This window comes from Phalacrocorax aristotelis, chromosome 3, assembly GCF_949628215.1.
Source record: "Phalacrocorax aristotelis chromosome 3, bGulAri2.1, whole genome shotgun sequence".
NCBI classification, from domain to species: Eukaryota; Metazoa; Chordata; class Aves; order Suliformes; family Phalacrocoracidae; genus Phalacrocorax; species Phalacrocorax aristotelis.
The window spans coordinates 113,726,441-113,745,841 of record NC_134278.1 but is presented as its reverse complement, the minus strand read 5'-3'; the positions used below and the strand labels follow the sequence as shown (position 1 = coordinate 113,745,841).

At 40.1% G+C, this 19,401-nt stretch overlaps 1 protein-coding gene across 4 annotated transcripts in view; it reads left to right on the top strand.

The window, feature by feature from the left end:
- The window catches only part of DAAM2 (dishevelled associated activator of morphogenesis 2), a 210,196-nt gene that overhangs the window by 109,292 nt on the left and 81,503 nt on the right, over positions 1–19,401 (top strand). The gene's annotated exons all lie outside the window — the stretch shown is intronic.

The following is a 19,401-nucleotide window of genomic DNA, read 5'->3' as shown; positions in this document are numbered from 1 at the left end:
GGTATTTTTAAAAACTTTTGTACGTTGCTTAGAATAGAAAGTGTTACTGAAATCTTTCAGGATGTCTTCAAATACCTATGAAGTACACAGCAATAGTGATGGCTTAAAACTTGGTCGCTCAAGGTCTTCCAGAGCTTGTAGGAAATGCTCCATATTGCACTGGAAAGTGAAGAAGACCTGCTCTATCCTATCAATTTCTGTATAACACTTCTCCATTCAAGGTCTTCAAATTTCTGACAAACCAGTGAGAGAGGCAGTAAATCAGAGGATGATGTATCACACTGGGTATTTTGTCACTGGCAGAATGACGGCCAAGTGAATTGACAAATTGTGTCACTGCTGTGAAACTTTTAAAAGAGGAATTCCTGCAGGAGTGGTGTGGTAGAAAAATTTTGCAGCTCTAGGAAGGAAACAAACAGTCAGAAACAAAGACAGACCCAACAGCATGTATTCATTAACAATAAATGTTAGGATAAAAAGGCGTGTTAGTTTGTTGGTTAGTTTTGTTTCTTAAATGTACAAGTGATTCTATGAGAGAATGTATCTTTCTATGTAAGTCTGCATAACAGAATCTGAAAGAGGATGTTTAGGTTTCAATACTGAAGATGGCAGATTGCAATGCTGATGATGCTCTTTCAGATGTTGTGTTTGCTGCCTTTGTTTCCTCAGGGGAGGGAAAAATTCACTTTCTTACCATGTAACTAAAGAAAACCTCAGTCAAACCAATTGGATGGGTGCTTTATATTTGTGTTGCTTTTGGTTGAAATACATCACACAGGGAAGTTAATAGCAATAAATTAGTTACAGTGCCTCTGAGCTAGCAATAGTTCAGGAAGTGCGTAAGAGCAGTCTAGGCTCAGTTGTTTTGGTGCTCTCTCCATACTTTCTGCTGGTACACAGAGCTTGCAAGTGGAAGGAAGGTGTAGGCTGCTGTGATTAATGTCTGCTTTACATTTTTGCTGGCTGGCTCAGCAGGCTTTTTCAGCTCTGAGGGGAGAAGATCTATTTGTAGCCGACTTAGAGAACCGCACATTCCACCTCCCGGACCAGTCAGCCTTGGCAGGAAGATTCAGGCTTTAATGTATTTAATATGTTGGTTGGATTCACTACATGACACTTTTTTAAAAAAAAAAGAAAAAGAAAAAGGCAGTGGATTTGATGTAAGAATCCTGAAGAAAGACCTCTGGAGTTAAAGGAGCTGCATACTGGAAAAATCTTTATAATGCATTTGTAGTGCAACCTCAGTTAGCTGAACTCCAGCTATCCAAAATGGTGTGCTAACTGGAAGAGGATACTCTTGCCAGATGTCTATTCATTACATTGTAGATATTTTCAGTTACTTGAAACCTTAACTGTCCAATGTTATTCATTGTTCCCCTTACAGGCAGCTGGATGATCAGTGATGCCATATCTCTCTCTCTCTAGGCTACTACCTAAGCTTCCTATCATCATTGTTTTACAGTGACAGAAAAGCTTCTTGCAGGCTTTCCGTTAGAGGAAAGATGTCTTTTCCCTGAAGAATTTATAATCTAATATTAGCCATAGAGGACCCAGTTGGCAGAATGCTGTCAGCCGTCTAGGACAAGCCCCTGGCAACATCTGTCTTGCTGATGTTGGGTCCTTCGAGCTTCCTGGGAAGTGAGGTCTCTATGCTTTGCAACATGGCAAGTCAAAAAACTATGAGCTGTTAGGTCAAGAAGTGCAGGTTGAGCTAACTGAGGCAATCATTAATCTCAGATGCCTTTCCTCATCTAAAAGTAATGGAAGGTCAGGACTTCCTGATTTGTTCCAAAGGTGGTGAGATTAGTAGACTGTCTTAAGTAAACAAATGCCACTTGCAAAAATGAAGATCAGTCATTGTCCATCATCTTGGCAATTAGACTTCAGATGTAATCTATGGTACTTGTTTCCAGTTTGATAGCAGAAAGTCACTACTGTATCAAAGAACTCATTCCACCTGTTTCTAACACCAAGCCTTTCTGAAGACATGGGGCAAGACATGTATGTCTGCATTTAAAGTTTTATGCTAGGGCATAGCTTGCCAGCCAACATTCCATGGCACTCAGAGGAGATTCAGTTCTGGATTGAAATTTCATAATTGTGGATGATATTTACAGAGGAGCATTCACACAGTATTATACAGCCATGCTTGCTTTGGTCACTTTTGGCTGTTCTAGATTTGTATCTGAAACCATTAGTACTAAAACCTGTCACGAAAGGGGGATTTAGATCACTTAAAGAACCACTGTCAAATGTATTAGCAAAAGTGGTTTTCATACATTGTTGTAGAAGTGCAACTTAACAAAGTTCAATGGTAAGGTTCACTCTATTACTGTATGGCACAATCATTGGAACAATGATTCAAAACTACCAAGTCACAAATCAAAGTTACCAAGACAAAATCAAAGTTACAGAATCACAGAATCACACGTTGGAAGGGACCTCAGGGATCATCTAGTCCAACCTTTCTAGGAAGAGCACCGTCTAGACAAGGTGGCCCAGCTCCCTGTCCGACAACTCTTAAAAGTGTCCAACATGGCCGAGTCAACCACTTCCCTGGGGAGATTATTCCAATGGTTGACTGTCCTCACTGTGAAGAATTTTCCTCTCATGTCCAATTGGAATCTCCCCAAAAGCAACTTGTGTCCATTCCCCCTTGTCCTCTCCATGTGACTCCATGTAAAAAAGGAAGTCTCCATCTTCTTTGTAGCTACCCCTTCAGTACTGGTACATGGTGATGAGATCCCCTCTAAGCCTCCTTTTCTCAAGGCTGAACAAACCCAGCTCTCCCAGCCTATCCTCGTACGGCAGGCTTCCCAGTCCTTTGATCATCTTGGTGGCCCTTCCCTGGACCCCTTCCAGCCTGTCCACATCTTTTTTGTAGAGCGGGGACCAGAGCTGTAGCCAGTACTCCAGGTGTGGCCTGACAAGTGCTGAGTAGAGTGGGATAATGACTTCTTTCTCTCTGCTGGTGATGCCCTTTTTGATGCAACCCAGCATCCTGTTGGCCTTCTTGGCCGCAGCAGCACACTGTTTGCTCATGTTGAGCTTCCTGTCCACCAGGACCCCCAGGTCCCTTTCCACAGAGCTGCTCTCCAGCCAGGTGGATCCCAGTCTGTGCTGCACTCCTGGATTATGTTTTCCCAGGTGCAGGACCTTACACTTGTCCTTGTTGAACTTCATAAGGTTCTTGCTGGCCCACTCTTCCAGCCTATCCAGATCTCCCAGTAAAAACTGGGAGGCTCCAGTACATGTACTCCGTGCAGCCCCTGTACTCCCCGACTCAGAAATCACTATGTCCCACAGTATCTGGCTTCTGCTGCAGCATGAACTGGAATTTCTGAAGTAATAGCAGATTTGGAAAAATGGCACATTATTTCCAGAGCACGCTCCACATAAAAACAAATGGCCAATGATTTGATCTAAAGGAGTAGCTTCAGCTAGCAGCTATAGTGAATGTTTCACACTCATTTGTGGAGTAGGTATTTGCAAAGAATGAAGGCTGCTCTGTTGGAAAATGTTAATGTGTTCTCAGTCTCAGCTGTCCTCTACCTTACCATTAATCAGTATAGAGTGGACAATGAGAGATACAGTTGTCCTAATTTTCATGAGAAGAATCATTAATCAGTCACCACTGATGGCACCTTGACCATCTACCCAAAATACCAGTACTACATGTTTTAGACTGCCTCTTTCTCTGCAGTATGAACTTCCTCTGACTCCACATTGAGTTATAAGTAAAGCCATATGTAGACAGAATGCAAATTATGACATCCTCCGCCAGTTCAGGTACTTTATCCTGGTTCTGTTTAGGATAATCTTCAAGAGGCATCAGGAGCTGAAATTTAGACTTACATAAAACATATAATCCACTTCTGTAATTCCTTCCTGTAAAATTATCTCTAGATTTCCTACTAGTTATATCTTTTGCAGGAATTTGCACTAGACAGTGCTTTCAGATGTATTTATTTATAAATGGTAAAATTTCTCATGTCAAGGTTTAGAAAACTGCTGTTATTCAGTGCTGTTTTACCAGAAGCTAATACAAAAGTACATAATGTCATTAAATACTGATAAAAATAATGATATGTAAAGAAAAAGTTGTCAGCTCAATAATTTCACCTGTAAATGAGCTTGTATTAGGATCCCAAAAAGGCTAGAAAATGCAGGTATTGCACTGCTTTGGCACCCATTGCTTTGGATGCAGTCTGCATTGCGAAGAATGAGGCCTCATTGTGCAGGCAATAGCTTATTGCCTTCTGTACAATCCTACAAGCGCTTAGACTTATTACTATTGGAAAGCAAGTAGTTTTCTTTTTACGGCCTTTCCTGACTCCAGAGACTAATTTGTAAGCCTTCAGTTGAGCAGATTTTAGTAGGAAGCACACACACTTTGCAGAGCTAAACAAGTTCGTTTTCTTTTAATTCAGTGTTTCTCTGAGGGAAAAATTGGTAGCATATGCCTTTCCAAAGCACGGTCAAACTGGACTAGTTGTATTGTACAGCTTCGCTCTGGACTGGGAAACATAGCCAACAAAAATCTCAATCCTAATAACTACATAGAGCTGTCCTAGATATTTTGGGGTTATTTTGTACTCTTCTGATTTTAGTTGTACCCTAGAAGAGCTGCTTTGAGTTGATTGTACTTTACCTACTCAAGTGTAATTATTCAAACTCAAGTAGTGAAGCAATAACCAGCACACTGCAACTTTCCAGAAAGAGGCATTTATGGCATTTATGACAAAATAATGCATGCTATAATGTTTAAATTGATTATGCTTTTTCTATTACGGGAAACAGATCTAGAGAAAGGCTTCTCCACAATAGCAAAATAGGCTTTAAAAATTCTGACGAAAATTTAGCCAAAACATACTCTGTAAGAGCCAATATGCAGAAAAGAGGAATTCTTTATGATTCCAATCTCTGCAATTATTTTTAAAATATCTATCAATTACATTTTTCATCTACCTGGTGAGTAAAAAACCCTAGTAAATTGAATATGAGAATAGGAGTCAGGTTCTGCTTGGTTCTAAAAGTCCTTGATCTAAATTGTATAATTTCAAAGAACTTGTCATTATTATGTTTATATATATAAATGCATTTTTCTCTACCTGAAAGAAAGAGTAGCAAAGTTAGGAAACTTTGTGGCAATGTTCTGGCCCTGCCATCATCTCACACCTTTTCCCTGCGCTAACATACACGTCTGAGCTGCATACAGTATTCCTTTTCCTTTGTTTTCCCCTTTGTTTTTCCATTTGTCTCCCTTTTTTTCAGATACAATCTTAAAAATATGAATATATTCTCAGTTTAAGCACTGTTCATACTTTTTCTTTGCTGCACCTATCTGTCTTCTAAGGTATTCTTGTTGGATTTGAATTTGTGGTGAAGTCTCCAAACTTGGGAGAGCTCACTGCAAGGAGCAGGAAAGATGGAGTGGAAGGCACTTGTGTGCGTTACGCAATCACTAAGGAGCCCAAGCCCTTTGGACTGAGGTCACAGATCAGTGCTGAAACCAGTGAAGCTGCAGTCCAGGTGCAGAGTGCCACAGATGCCCTTCTACAGAAGGTTTACACCTCTCCCACAAAGAAGCAGCAAATACTGCTGCATCACCTCGTGTTCCCTTTCCTTTTCCCAACATGAGGGCTGCATTGAGCATACATTAGCCTTCAGAATGCCCTGGGGAATCCTAGCCTTAGTCAGACTTTAAATTCTAGTAGTTTTACTGCAGTCTTTTTATACCATTTGCAGCTCAATTTCACAAACTCCCACTTTGGTCCCATGCTGGCTGTTTAACATTAATGAAGATAATGTCTACATGTCAGGTTCGTTTTTTTTTCTTTTTTTGAGAATTTTTCTTTGAGCTTTGCCCTTGAGGTATGCGTTGTCAGCAAAATGTCACCATATAAAGTATAGCTTGATATTGTGCAGCTGGATACAGAGTCAGATACTTCTGTCCTCCACCCCCAGGCCCACGCCTGCCTTCAGACTCCTGCAGAGCTCTAAGCAAAATTTCCAATCCAAAACCAGGCTGTATTACTGCTATAACCCTGCTTGAAATCAGCTACAGTTCCAGCTTCCAGAGAGTGCAATTCACCCTATATCTTGGATTCATCTTCCTGATAAAACTGTAAATATAAAAATTAATTCATATGTATAATATAAATTCACGTATATATGTGTGTATATATAAAATACATATATATATATATGAAATCTGCTGGAGGAATCTAAGCTGCTTTTGCAGCTTTTGATATAATTACCTTAGCCTACCAGGGGTGAAGCAGGAGATGAATGCAAATATGAAACCTGGAGTTCTCCTTGCCTTTGGGAAAAACTTTCTGAATTGAGCGAAAGTTTCTGCACCTACTCTTTGTTCTTGGGTTTCTCTGTTCTGTAAAGTGCAGCTTCAGTTTGGTTAAGATGGAGAGGCAGTTATTTCTCAGCTAAAGTGAAGAGACAAGCCTTTTCTTCCAAAGCCCTGAGGTCTTTTCTGTGCATTTAAAGCTTCATGTGGAGGCTCTAAGAGCAGGAGGCTGCATTACATCTGTTGTGTTTAGATAGGAGTTCTGCAGTTCTGGCTGTAGGAAAGCATTCATTTCTTCAGGTTCCTACTTTAAAGTAGGAGATACACATGGAGGTGTTCAGAGGAAGATAGATATTCCCTAAAGAAGAGAGAAAATGGATCTTCATCTGGTCTCATTTAGTGATACAATATACCAGATGAAGATCACACCATTGTGTTGTCTGAGTATGGGTTTTTGGTTTTGTATTGTCTGATCTGAGCTATGAAAGCCCTTTGGGGTTCATCCTTTCTGTGTGAAGAGTGCCAAGCACGTGCTTGTCTCATAATAAATGAAGTGGGTGGTTTGAAGTTGTATTGTTTTCAAGTCTATCTTTTTGCAGTATTTTTTCCTCTTTCAAATACTCTTAGAGTCTGTTATTGATTTGGAATATTAAACTGTTTTGGTTATGGATTTATAGCTGTAAGAAGCATTTAATGTGTCCCTTACAAGTTCCTTCCTTTAGAGTTGTTATTCCACACGCTGTATCTGGGAGCAGCAGACATGAACACACAAGATGATTTGCTGCAGTATTTGAGAAGCCATTTGTAAAGAATCCCAGTTTGAGGAGGCTGGGATGTGACTTCATGAGAGTTTTTCTCCCAGCTTTTCATGAAGTGTTTAGGGGGAGTGTGGTGGGTGCTTCCATTCTCTCTTACCCTGGGAAGTCTGAAAAATGCACATTAACTCTCACAACATGTGTGATAACCTAAAAGCAAAGGCAGCTGGTAGATAGTAGGAGGCTGAAGAAGTTGTGTGGGACGTGGAGTGCTTAGTGCAAGTGTATTGCTGGCTAAATGATGAGGATATCTGATGACCACAGGGCAAAGCCCACCCTGTACATTGGAGCCGGAGAATTAGACTTTATCTGAAATCTTTGGTGCATCAGAAAATTATTTATCTTCCTACCAGTGCTTTAGAAGTTTGTGGCAGGAGTTCAGCTCTTCGGTTACCATTTTAATTTAACTCAGTATTCAAACCTTGACAATGACCTGAACAACCTGATCTAACTTTGAACTTAGCTCTCTTTGAGCAGGTCCCTTCTGCCCAAGGCCCTCTATCCTAAATTGTTCTGTGATTCTTTGCACTGACCATAAATCAAACTAGGAAAGCAGCTGTATGGCCCTATAAAGAAAGAGGTCAACAGTAAGGCTCTGCACAATCTACTGTCTCCTGTATTATTGCTATGAGACCAACTCCTTGAAACAGGGTGTAGCAGAAGGTGTTATTTGGTTCCCTCCCAGTGCCTGGGATCCATGGTTGCTTTTGATCTGAGTGATTGCATGACTTCCTTAGCTTAGGAGACCACTGGTGAAACAGTCTGAAACGTGGAATTTTTCAAATGAATTCTCTGAAAATAGACTTGCTTTCTGTTAGTCTGTGGCTCAGTGGAAATCTCATAATACTGGTAAGTCACAGTGGGAGGATGTTGCCCTTTACAAACCGCGACATTCCTTCAGCTGGATGTTTGGAAAATGCCAGCAATTGTGGAGTTAACTTGCTTTTTTCCCACCACCATCTGTTCCTTTTTCTGTTAACAGAATGACTTCATGCTCAGATGTTTGGGATGATTTGTTAGCTTGATGCTGACATTGGGTCATTCCAGTATCTTTAGTGTAGGTATGGAAGACAGGCACATGGCTTCAAAACTTACTCTGTTATAAACGCAAGTAGGCTTTAGAGCACTAAATTCAGAAACTCTGGCCTATGACAAGCACAGGACATAATGGGAAACAACAAAATGCAGCGAGAGTGTCACTAGTGCAGCAAATGCACGCATTTCCTGATTAGTGGTGTACTTGGGTCTTTTCAGTGTGAAAGAGCTGTTTGATTAATGGCACCTCTTAACATGTACTGCAGGCTGAAGTAGTAGCTCCCAAAGTTGGGTACCATGGTTAATACACTGTAGAATAAAGCCTGAAATGACATACATTTCCTTCTACATAATTTAATGCAGAGAATGTGTTCTTGCTGGAAGAATAAGACTTAAGATTCATATAAGACACCACCTCATTCTTTTATAGTTCCATATAATGAATTCAGGCTTTTTTCTCATCTCACATGAGTATAGATTTGTGGATGTTGACCCTATTAATCCTTGTGTAGGTCAGCATACCTGAGAAAATATTGGCCATTTTGTATGGGTTATCATTAGGTTCCTGAAATTGTGTCTTGATGTTATTTTCCTTGATATTTTCCCTTCTACAGTAAGTGGTTAGTCTAAGAAACAGTACAGTAGGCTAGTAGGCTTAATGATGTGAGACGCCTCTTAAAAATAAGATTTTTTTTTTTCTTGGAGTCACTCTTGTAGTGATTTAAAGGATGAATTTGGTGTCAAGGAAGCAAAAATGCTTGCACAATTCAGCTGATATACCATTATTACAGCTTGGAATTGTGATACCTAAAAGACCACATTGTAGCAGACGTAACAGGAGATAAGGAGTTTTTCCAAATCGTTCATTTTACTTGGTTAATATTTTCCATGCTGCAATGCTAACAATTACAGGCTTATTTATTTATCCTGGTATAAGAGGTTATTTTGGGTCAGGGCCCTGAAATTATATATTTATTTATGTATAATCGAAAAGTCTTCTCTTCCCCACCCCCCATGGGAACAGCATGGAATATTTTTAGTTTCTTCCTCCCTCTCCCTCTCTCTTACCAACAAGAAAGCTTAGCTGTTGCTTAGAAAATGCCCTCCCAGCTCTTTTTGTTCACACTGCTGAAGACATAAACTCCATGAAATTGCCATGATATTTGCTATAGATATTCTGAGTATGTAAAATTAGGGTGTCCACCTTGCAGTTCTGCATTTTTCAGGTGTGCTACTAGTACTCCAGTTGAAGTTAGCACTCAACACTTCTCAAAAATCAGACCCAAAATAGTCCTGAGTTTATACAGTGATAGTTGGAAAATTGTCATCATCATGCCTAATGCTGTGTTTTGCATTTGGCTTGCATTCTGTGGGAGTTTCGGAGAGCTCAGTGGGAGCAGATTTGACCCTAGAGTGGAAAAAAAGAAGAAGGGGGAGGGAGGGAAGAGAGTTAAAAAAAAGAAAGAAAACATTTATCCAGCTGTCATCCTACTAAGATGGTGTAACTTGCTGTATTAAGAAGAAAAATAATGGTGAGCAATCCAATTCTGCTGTATGGGAAATACATGTAAATGCTGATTGTGTGATTTGGTTGCTGCCGCTGAATTATGTTCTGTCCTCGTCTGTCCTCTTGCAAAAGTTCTGGGTCTTCACAAACCAAATATGAGTCAGTCCTGCTGATAGTGTATAATGATAATAATAATAATAAATGCTGTGTACTGTGTAGTTCTCACCATTCAGATTAGTCTCAGGTGGATAAGCGAGAGCAAAGAATATGTAAATAACTAGTATATTTCTCTGGTATGTGAGAAGCAGAGTTCGCTCAGACTAGGGCTCACTCTTCTCTGTATTCTGAATTTCATTGAATGCTCACCAGCCTTTCAAAAGCCAGTGAATACTGAGCAGGAAGAGTTACTGAATTCCCTATCTTTTCAGAGAAAAGTCCATAAACAGGCACAGTAAATAATTGTTGCCAAGATCTAGTGACAGCCATGAAGAGAAAGAAAAAAAATTCTTTCTACTGTTCTGGAGAATTGTTTCAGTTTTATTCAGTCCGATGTGACAGTTTCAGCTATGCACCTGAATCGAAGTGAAAATCACAGTCTTCCGTGATATTGAGTCATCTGCATTTTGCAGATGTAATAGGCAAGAGAAATGAAGGCCGGGAGAAAGGAAACAGTTTTACCTGAGTTTATGGAAAGGGGAGAGGTAGACAAAGCAACCAAATGGTACACTCACAGATTGCATTAGCAACTTAAAAGCCATGGGTGTCTCAGTCTGAATTTATCCCTTTGTTCACCTGTCCAACAGCTCCTAACTTTACTGTTTCTTCAGCAGTGAAGGATGTTAAAGGAGGGAGACAAATAGAAAAAACGTGGCTGCTCTCACCAACTAACATCATCTGTCACCCCTCTTAGTAAAGGCGCAGACGTGAACTGCAGCAAGCAGCAGTGTCACTGGAAAAACAGACAGTGGACATGTTGTCCACATTGTCCCCAGCAGAGAGACAGTGAAGAGAAACCTTTTAGACTTTGGCTTTTACAGTTTCTTTGTGTGCTTCCAGAGGGACTTGTCCTGTCCTAGGTAGCTGTGCTGGCTCTAGGTAGGTGTGTCCTAGGTAGTTCCTTGTGTCTTTGAGCGCAGTCAGTGACATATCATTCCCATCATCAGGCAACATGTAGGGTGATTGCCATGAATGGTAAGTGACTTCATTTTATTTAGAAAAGATTGTAAGTGGTTGCTTGCTGGAGATAAACAGAGTAGGACAAAAAGATAAACTTTCAGTGCAGGCATGTGGCAGGCAGGAGGCTCAGTTACGCAGGCTGGGCTCTTTTGTGGCTTTTCACTTTGCCTAAAGAATGCCAGGAGGAGGAAAGGAAGTGAGGAAGGAGACGGTCCCAATGACGTAAATACTAGCTGGGTAGGGATACAGTTGGAAACAGTACTGTTGGAAAGGGAACAAGGTAAGCTGTGTCCACAGCATGTTGACTGCAAGCTGAACAGGGTTAACGCTGGAATGGAGATGTACAAACAATACTCTTACATAACACAGAGTAAAAAGGAGTAGGGACAATGCAGAGCATGGATGTTAATGAAAAGATAGACTATGGCCCACTGCTGCTGCTTAGGATTTGTTGGGGTAGTGACAAATTTTTGGCTTCATCTGCCACAGGAATCACTGCAGAACCTTGACCCTGACCTCAGGCTTGCCGCGGGTTTGTGGGGACAGAGTTGTGGTTCAGGAGTACAATCTAAGTCCACAGCCACACACCTGGAGAGCAGGCTGTGACCATGAGAAACTTTTTGTCTTCTCCTGAAGACCACCTGACTAGAATGATAATGAAATGACCTCCTGACTGGTAGGATCCTCCATAGTGGATATTTCCCTTCACCTCCAAAAGAGGTATACAGAACGGGCTGGGGGAAGGTAGACTCCTGAGATCTTCTTCATTGGAAGACCAGGGAATTCATTATTCAGATTATACGCTTATCAACTGCAAAATATCAGTTGTGAAAAGTAGAGCATGTAAGAGGTTTTAAACACGAGCATGAACTTCAGTTAATAGGACAGAATAACCTTTAGACAGCAACAGAGTCAGGAGAACATATCCAACATGAGATCAACTTCCATGACAAAGGTAAAATGTTCAGTGGAGAAACAATGTGTGATGTCAGTAGTCTTCAATTTGGCAAGAAAGCTTTGTCCTGAGGGCTGAAGGTACTGCATAATTCAGTGTGGCCTCAGCTGTACATTTAAGTAGCTCTGTAAATATAGAGACAAGTTGTCCTTTTGGTCACTACACTGTACCCATAAATCAATGTCTGGTGATGGTGGGATCCCCATCCTACAGCAGCGTTAAATATGCTTTAAGAGGGACAAACACACTTGTACAATCTGTAAACTATAAGAGGAGGCTGATGCAGTCAGTGCTGGCGGCAAGTTTACATCTGTCTTTATTGGGGAGAATGATAAAAAGCCAACAGAAAAAAAAGAAGAAAGGTTCTTAAAACCAGAAGTGTAAAAAGTTTAAAACCCTGCTGTAATTTAAAGTTCTTTAAAGTGGGATTCTCTCCATCAGTAATCTATAGTAAGTCTTGTGCCAGACATGGTTATTGTAAAACTTAATCTTGGTTTAAACACTACAATTACACAATTAATTAAAGTCAGTGGTTAAGACTACTGAGATTTCAGAAAAAAATTAATTCTTATCTTCAGCTTATAACACTGCACCAATAACCTTTCCACCTGCCAGGTATGGCATTCCAGTCCACTTTCCTTGAGACATTATAAATCTGTGTGTGTGTGTACACAATGGATCTGGCATGTTTTCTGGAAGATAAGAAATAAAAGCATGGCCTTCATCTCCATTAGATTGATACCAGTTAGCAGTAATTTATTTGAAGTGGTTTTGACTGTTCGATGAGGTTGGAAATGACACATCACGTGTATACAATGTACAACTTCTAGAGTTGCTATGTCAATGGGTGCTTGGGAAACAAAAGAGGTGATGAATGGAATAAGCAGTTCAAAACAAAGCATATATTTAACTTTACTGGAAAGTTTTTCAGCCTGTGGTACCATTCATTTTAATTTCTAAAGGCTGGTGAATTTCAGCAGCAGAAGCAGAAATTCAGAAGCTTCTCTCAGTATTATGAAAAGATTTCTAAGGACAAATCCTCATCCTTCATAAATATATCCCTTTTTCACTTTTATGCTTTTAGACTTTATTATATTTTGTAACAGTGAGTTCCACAGTTTGGCATTATAAGTCGTTTTGTCATATAAATAATAATAAAAAGCCTTTGATTCTTCCTTTGAAAGGCTGGTTAGTAACCAGCATCAGAGGTCATTATTAGGTTTGTCAAGTTACTGGCAGAAGGACAAAGATCAGGCTAAATTAAGAAAAACAAAACAAAACAAAAAAAAAAAAAAAAGAAAAAATCCTATAGTCTGTTAGGTAAAATATTCTTGTGTCATAATCCAGGGAGCTGGAAGCATATATGGCTATACCTGACCTTTATGAGAGGCAATTGCATGCTCCAACTGGTAATTAATATTCCCTTTTAATAAGTTATACTGTAGACTGCTTTTGTGGGAGAAGGATTATCATCTGCACATCAATAGCTTAATTCCAGGGATAGAACTAACGTCTGTTTTTCTCACTCTGTATAAATTGTGCTGAAAAGGCTTGGATATAGCTCCCTCCCTGAAGCCCTGAGAATATTTGTGTAAATGCTAGTCATGGAGTCTAAGAAATGGGGCAGTGACCACATCTGTCTAGTGAACGGCTCAGTCCTATGGTCTGTCCTGTTTCAAAATTAGCATCTCTTGGGACATGGTTGGCTTTTTGGAGGTGTAAACTGTCTGAAAAGTTTAGGTGTATTTTAGTTCCACTTCTGAATTAGTATTTCAACCCACAGCAGATCAAACACATTTTGTGTCTTCTAATGAAAGTGCTTTTTATTTATGCAACTTTGGCTGCTCTGAACTGAGACACAGCCGTTAAGATGGACAGTGTGTTAATGAACAGGTAGAAGTTTCCTTGAAAGCCAAACTTCCCCTTAAAGTGAAGAAAAGTCAGTAAGTCAGTTGTGGAAAAAAAAGAGAACAGTGATTTTGATGAGGGTGCAGTACTTCAGCGTGGATTGATTCTTGGCTGTGCTACAGATTGCCTGTGTAACTGGGAACTGTGTAATTGTCTGCATCCCATTTTCCCTGTTTCTGCTGATCTTACTGAAAGAGAGGCTGAAAAACCTAATATGTGAATTTCTTTAAGGACCTTTGACAGTGTAGAGTGCAAGGTGTTACAAGATTGTGTTGTATTCACCATTAATAGCAGATGTTGTGATAAGCTGCATCTTTTTTAAAAGCACCTGAAGGGAGAAGAGTAGCACTTTTGGGAAACGAAGTGCAAGTGGTAACCATCTTCCACCCTCCAAGCAAACAAAAAACCCACCTTATTTGTAGTGGCCAGAATATTCACGTGGAAAGCAAGGGTCATGAACGTTTTACCAGCTAAGGTGTTGTTCTGAAGAGTGTGGGAGGACTTCATCCAGAAGCAGAGAAACTTTATCTCTGAGCTTTCCTCTCAATTGGTGTAAGTTATGATAAAAGTTAAAGTTTCAGTGAATTGGCCTTGGAGAAATCAAACCCAACCAACCAACCAACCAAACAAACAAAAAGAAACCCCTACAGTGAAAAATGCCCGCTTATTTGTAATCAGGATCTCAGTTCCCATTGACTTTTAATAGGAAGTATGAGAAAAATAGCTACAGGGACTTAGTGAGTATGACAAATAAAGTATTTAACTTTTTCTAAAAAGGTATCAGCTTCTTATAATGACTTGAAATCCGTGATTTATATTTTCTGAACTGTGTGTTATGATGCTGACCCTTCACACCAGGTAAAATAACCTGTCTTTCAGCTCTGTGAGGTACTAGAATGATGTGTGCAGGCTGTTGTGAGGAGGAACCTCACTAACCTTAATGTGGCTTTTGCAAGCAAATGCAATTCTTTTTGACCCAAGTATAAACTTGAGCATGCAGTGTCTGGACACGAACAGTGAACAAGCTGGAACAGGAATTTATATTACAGTAGCCTTGTCTCATGTTCTTCACCTGTGTTTGCACGCTGTTTTTGTTGATATAGAGAGGAGCTCAGTAAATGGTATCACGGTTCCTTGCCCAAGAAAGGTTTTAAACCCATGCTTTGCAGCGTCAGCTACGTGGCTTGTTCCCATTCCATTCTGAACAGTGCAAAGCAGGAAGGTCAGCTGTCTGTAGTTCTGAGGAGATGAGTTTGAGAAGGAAGTCTTGTTGCCAATGAATAGATGTCATCCCAATAGTACCCATGCTTGTGGCATGACATCCATAACATATGGTGTGTTTCTCGATGCATCTGTTCAAGGAGGAAGTGTTATTTTTGTTTACATGTTAGAAGGTTTCATGAATCATCAGCCCTGGCAATTTATCACAGGGGTGTGTGTGCAGTTAGTGGCAAAGTCTGTGAAATGGTTGGATACCCAGGGACGCCAAGCACCTGCTGGTCCCAGGGAGTTAGGATTTGTCTACATTGCATAAAAACAACCTGATATAAATGATGGTAGAAATAAGAGAGTGCTGGATTCAGTGTCAGATCACTGTCTGTTCCTAACTCTGCCAGTGATTTCCTGGATGAGTTTTAATTGTCACGTCACCATATATGTCTCCCTGTTTTCATCTGCAGGAAAGAAGCCTTGTAAAGTTGCTGATTTTGTTGATGCATTTGTAATGCTTTGGCATGCTCAGATTTTCAGGACATGCTCTAGAGAACTGCTCAACATTGTTTGGGGTCCATTTGGTGCAGAGTAAAATACCAATATGTCATCACTGGAAACCAAAACCCAGTGCTTGCCACAAAAGAACTTCAGTGCAGGCAGTTGCTGTTCAGGCTTTCCCTGTGCTGTTTCTTTCAAGACTGAAACCATCTTGAAAGAAGCACCCGCCATATAAATGCTGTCTTTTGTTTTCATGATCCACTCAGCCATGAACATCTGGCATTTCCACAAGATTTCTGTAACACTGGTGTTTGGTACTTCTTTGTAGAAAGTCTCTCAACAAAGGCAGTGGTCTATAATTCTTGATTATGTCTGTTATGATGGCAGTCTTTGTATTGCAAATGTTTGTGCCATTGACATGGCAGCCACTAATGGTCTCTGGACTCTAGAGAACAGCTTGCCCAGCGGACCAGGTCTCCCAGGATTCGCAAAAAGGCTTTCAGGATCAGCTGAGCTGTGCACACAATACTTCATTTTATTTTGTTTCATTTTGATTGGTTCAGATGGTCCAAATATTTGCAGAACTCCATTTAGTCCTATTTGGGATGAAATCATACGTTCCACTTTCCATCAAGGCATGGAGCCTGTCCAAATTAGTGTCAAAGCCTATATAATACCTTGGCTATATTGCAGGCTTGTATAGTATCAAGATCTTGTTTTCACAGCAGTTACATAGTGGTTACTCCAGTGAAGAATGATATGGCCCCTTATAAAGTCCACAAGCTGACGTCTGTTTTTTAATGTAATATTTACACTATTCAAGGAGCTAAAAGAAGGCTTTGCTTTAATAGATTCCTTCAGCTAATGTTTTCCCTTATACAGATGGGTTATTGTTTCCAGCTTTTGATACCTATGTGGCTTTGTACATTAGGGCCTCATTTCTTGGTCTGGCTTTTTTTTTTTTTCCCTTCTCTGTGTCTCCTGAAAGGGTTTTGCCATTATCATCAAGTTGCCTTGCAGTTTTCTCTAATGTTTTATTTAAGAGTCAAAACCCTGAAGACACTAAAAAACAAACCAAACACACATACACACACCCCACACCCTGAATTGCTTTCCATTTTTCGACTTATCTTCCCCTCTCTGAGAGGAAGCACGATACAGCAATTTTGTATCTTGAGCAGAACCTGCATGATTTGGATAATGATGTCTTTTTTTTTTTTCCAATGGCTCTGATGCTTCAGGTGTGAACTTGTCTCTCTTTTGAAAACGTTGCCCAGGTGATTGCTCTAAATAACGTTGTGCCACCTAATGATTTCATGGGGCTAGATAAAAATCTGTATCTTCATCCCAAGTATAAGTAGCTTTCTGGGGCTTCATATTGGAAAAAGAGTGCCAAGTTTTAAGTGTATAATCACATTTACTTTAGTGAAGTAAAACACACATTGACAGCCATAAAATTCTGGTCCGAACAGGGAGTGTGAAGGACAACTGAAATTAGATGGAATGTTCTGCTTAATATGCTTCTGGGCCAAACCAACTTCAGAAAGTGGGGATTCCATAGTGGAATATCTCCTAAAATGTTTTTGACCTCAGCAATGTACAGCTTCAGTTCAGGAAGAAAGCTCACACTTGCTGTCTTCTAATGAAACCTATTTTCTCCCAGTTCTAACTAAAAACAAAACCAAAACATAAGACTCAGACTCGGAGTTCAGACCAATTTGTAGTTGACAGAGAATGGTCAAAAGCAGGCTACACCAAGGACCTTATCTCATTTGCCGAGCTAACCACATATACAGATATACTTTAGCACGTCAGAGTTCTCTTATCCTTGGTTCTGAATGTGAAATTTCTAATCATTTGGGTTCAGGTAGGAAATTATTCAGAATTCTGATTTTTTTTTTTGGTGTATCTATCCTAATACTCTTCAGCCTGCATGTCTAAACTAGACATCTAGAAAGGTTAGTTGTTGCATTCCAGTTTTTATATATTATTTTTTCCCTAAAGAATTTTAAGGAGAAAAGGTATTGTAGCTTATTTCAGCATATAAAGGATGGATCCAGGCAGTCCTTAATTTACATGTGCTTTTTTCTTGGAGTTCAGAATAGAGGCAGAAGTAGTATAGGGAACATATGTATGCCCTGTTCTGACAACGTTCTTGTCACTTGTACTCTGCAAACAATTATAGATGTCACTTGTGCTTTCATGATTCTATGCAGAGAAAAATTTCAGAAGGGCATATGAGCAAACCTGGCACTACAGACTGGTGGTTCAACCTGGTTCCCTGCAGAATGACCTGACTTCACTACCTCTGGATTAGCTCTCCATCTCTATTGTTCTCTTTGAGGATGATAAGATTATCTTATAAAAATAATGCTGTATTTATCTCTTGTATGTTTTAATTTATGTTTCCATCAGCAAGGTCATATTTTGACTTTTGCACGGGTGGTTAAGGTCTGCCAAGTGTGAAACCATTGTCAGGGTTGTGAATGCCACCACGCATTCTCCACAGAAAAGGAGCAGCAAAAGGCAGTCTGCCAATAACATGCGGTGCGACAATTCTAACTGGCTATTGGTAGGGACTTGCATATTTCTCTAATGTGCCGTTTGGCAGGGGTTTGGGTCCATCAGACTGCTGCTGATTGTGGCCAGGAAAGGGAATGAAGGAAAAGCTCGGAACTCGTCACTTAATTTGAGGAAGGTCACCTTTTTCTTAATGGCACCATTTATTATCATGGGGTGGTGGGTGCATAGCAACTGTGGACGTAACTGGTATCTCTTGACACTTTTCCAGCCTCCCATATTTTTCATACAGTGGTAGTCTACTATACAACGCTTTGTTTAAATCTTCTGCTGTTCTTAATTGTTCAGTTGCATGCAAAGGCTGAATAAAGGGTTGTCATCTCTCTAGCATGTGGCTGTACTGCAGTCCTTTGCTAGATGGGAGCAAAGCTGTTTTGTCATTATCATGAATGGAGATACTCCTTTATGTTGAAAGGCCAGTGGAACAAAGAGAGGGGAAGGAATCCAAGTCTCAGTTGTGATTTTATATTTAATTCTAAATATGAAGATTTTCATTTGTGCAGAATTGTTGCCATGTGTTGGTATGTAGCCTGACAGGAACTTGTCAGGTAGCAAGGTATTTTCTGAATTCATGGTCAGCAGGGAGCATGTAGAGCTATTTCTCATCTACAAATGAAACAGTTATGGAATAGCTGAGGTACTCTGATAGACCTACACATTTAATATTTTTCTGTATATCTTCTAGCGTAACTTTTCTAGTTTGAGTAAGCATTCATACATAGGCAACATTGGTGAGATCCACAGTCTTCATACATCTTTGGACATCCTTAGGATAAGTCAAGTGGTCCAATCTCTTATCATTCTCTAGGAGTCTTACTATGAGTTATTTGTACTTTATAATGGGAGATTAGGATCCTAGAAACCAACCGTCATTTTGCTGATGGCTGTTACACCTATCTAGAAATAAATAGACCAATTAGAATGAAATGTCATTTCCATTGAGCAGCCAAGGAATAACGAAGAATTGGTGCCTGAGTAGGAGTAGGTCTTCTTTTAGAACTTGAGCTTGGGTGAGCTTAGTCTAGTAACGATGATTTCAGGTGGATTATTTGGGAGGTAGAGATAGAAGGATTAATACTGCTCCTACTGTAATTGAGGGAATGATGTTCTGTTCCTTCAGATGTTCTGAAGCTGTGCTTAACTTTAGAATAGAATAGAGTAGAGTAGAATAGAATAGAATAGAATAGGACTGTTTCAGCTGCAAGGGTCATGCAATGATCATCTAGTCCAACTGCCTGACAGCTTCAGGGCTGACCAAAAGCTAAAGCATGTTATTTAAGGGCATTGTCCAAATGCCTCTTAAACACGGTCAGGCTTGGGGCATCGATCACCTCTCTAGGAAGCCTGTTCCAGTGTCTGACCACTCTCTTGGTAAAGAAATGCTTCCTAATGTCCAGTCTAAGCTTCGTTT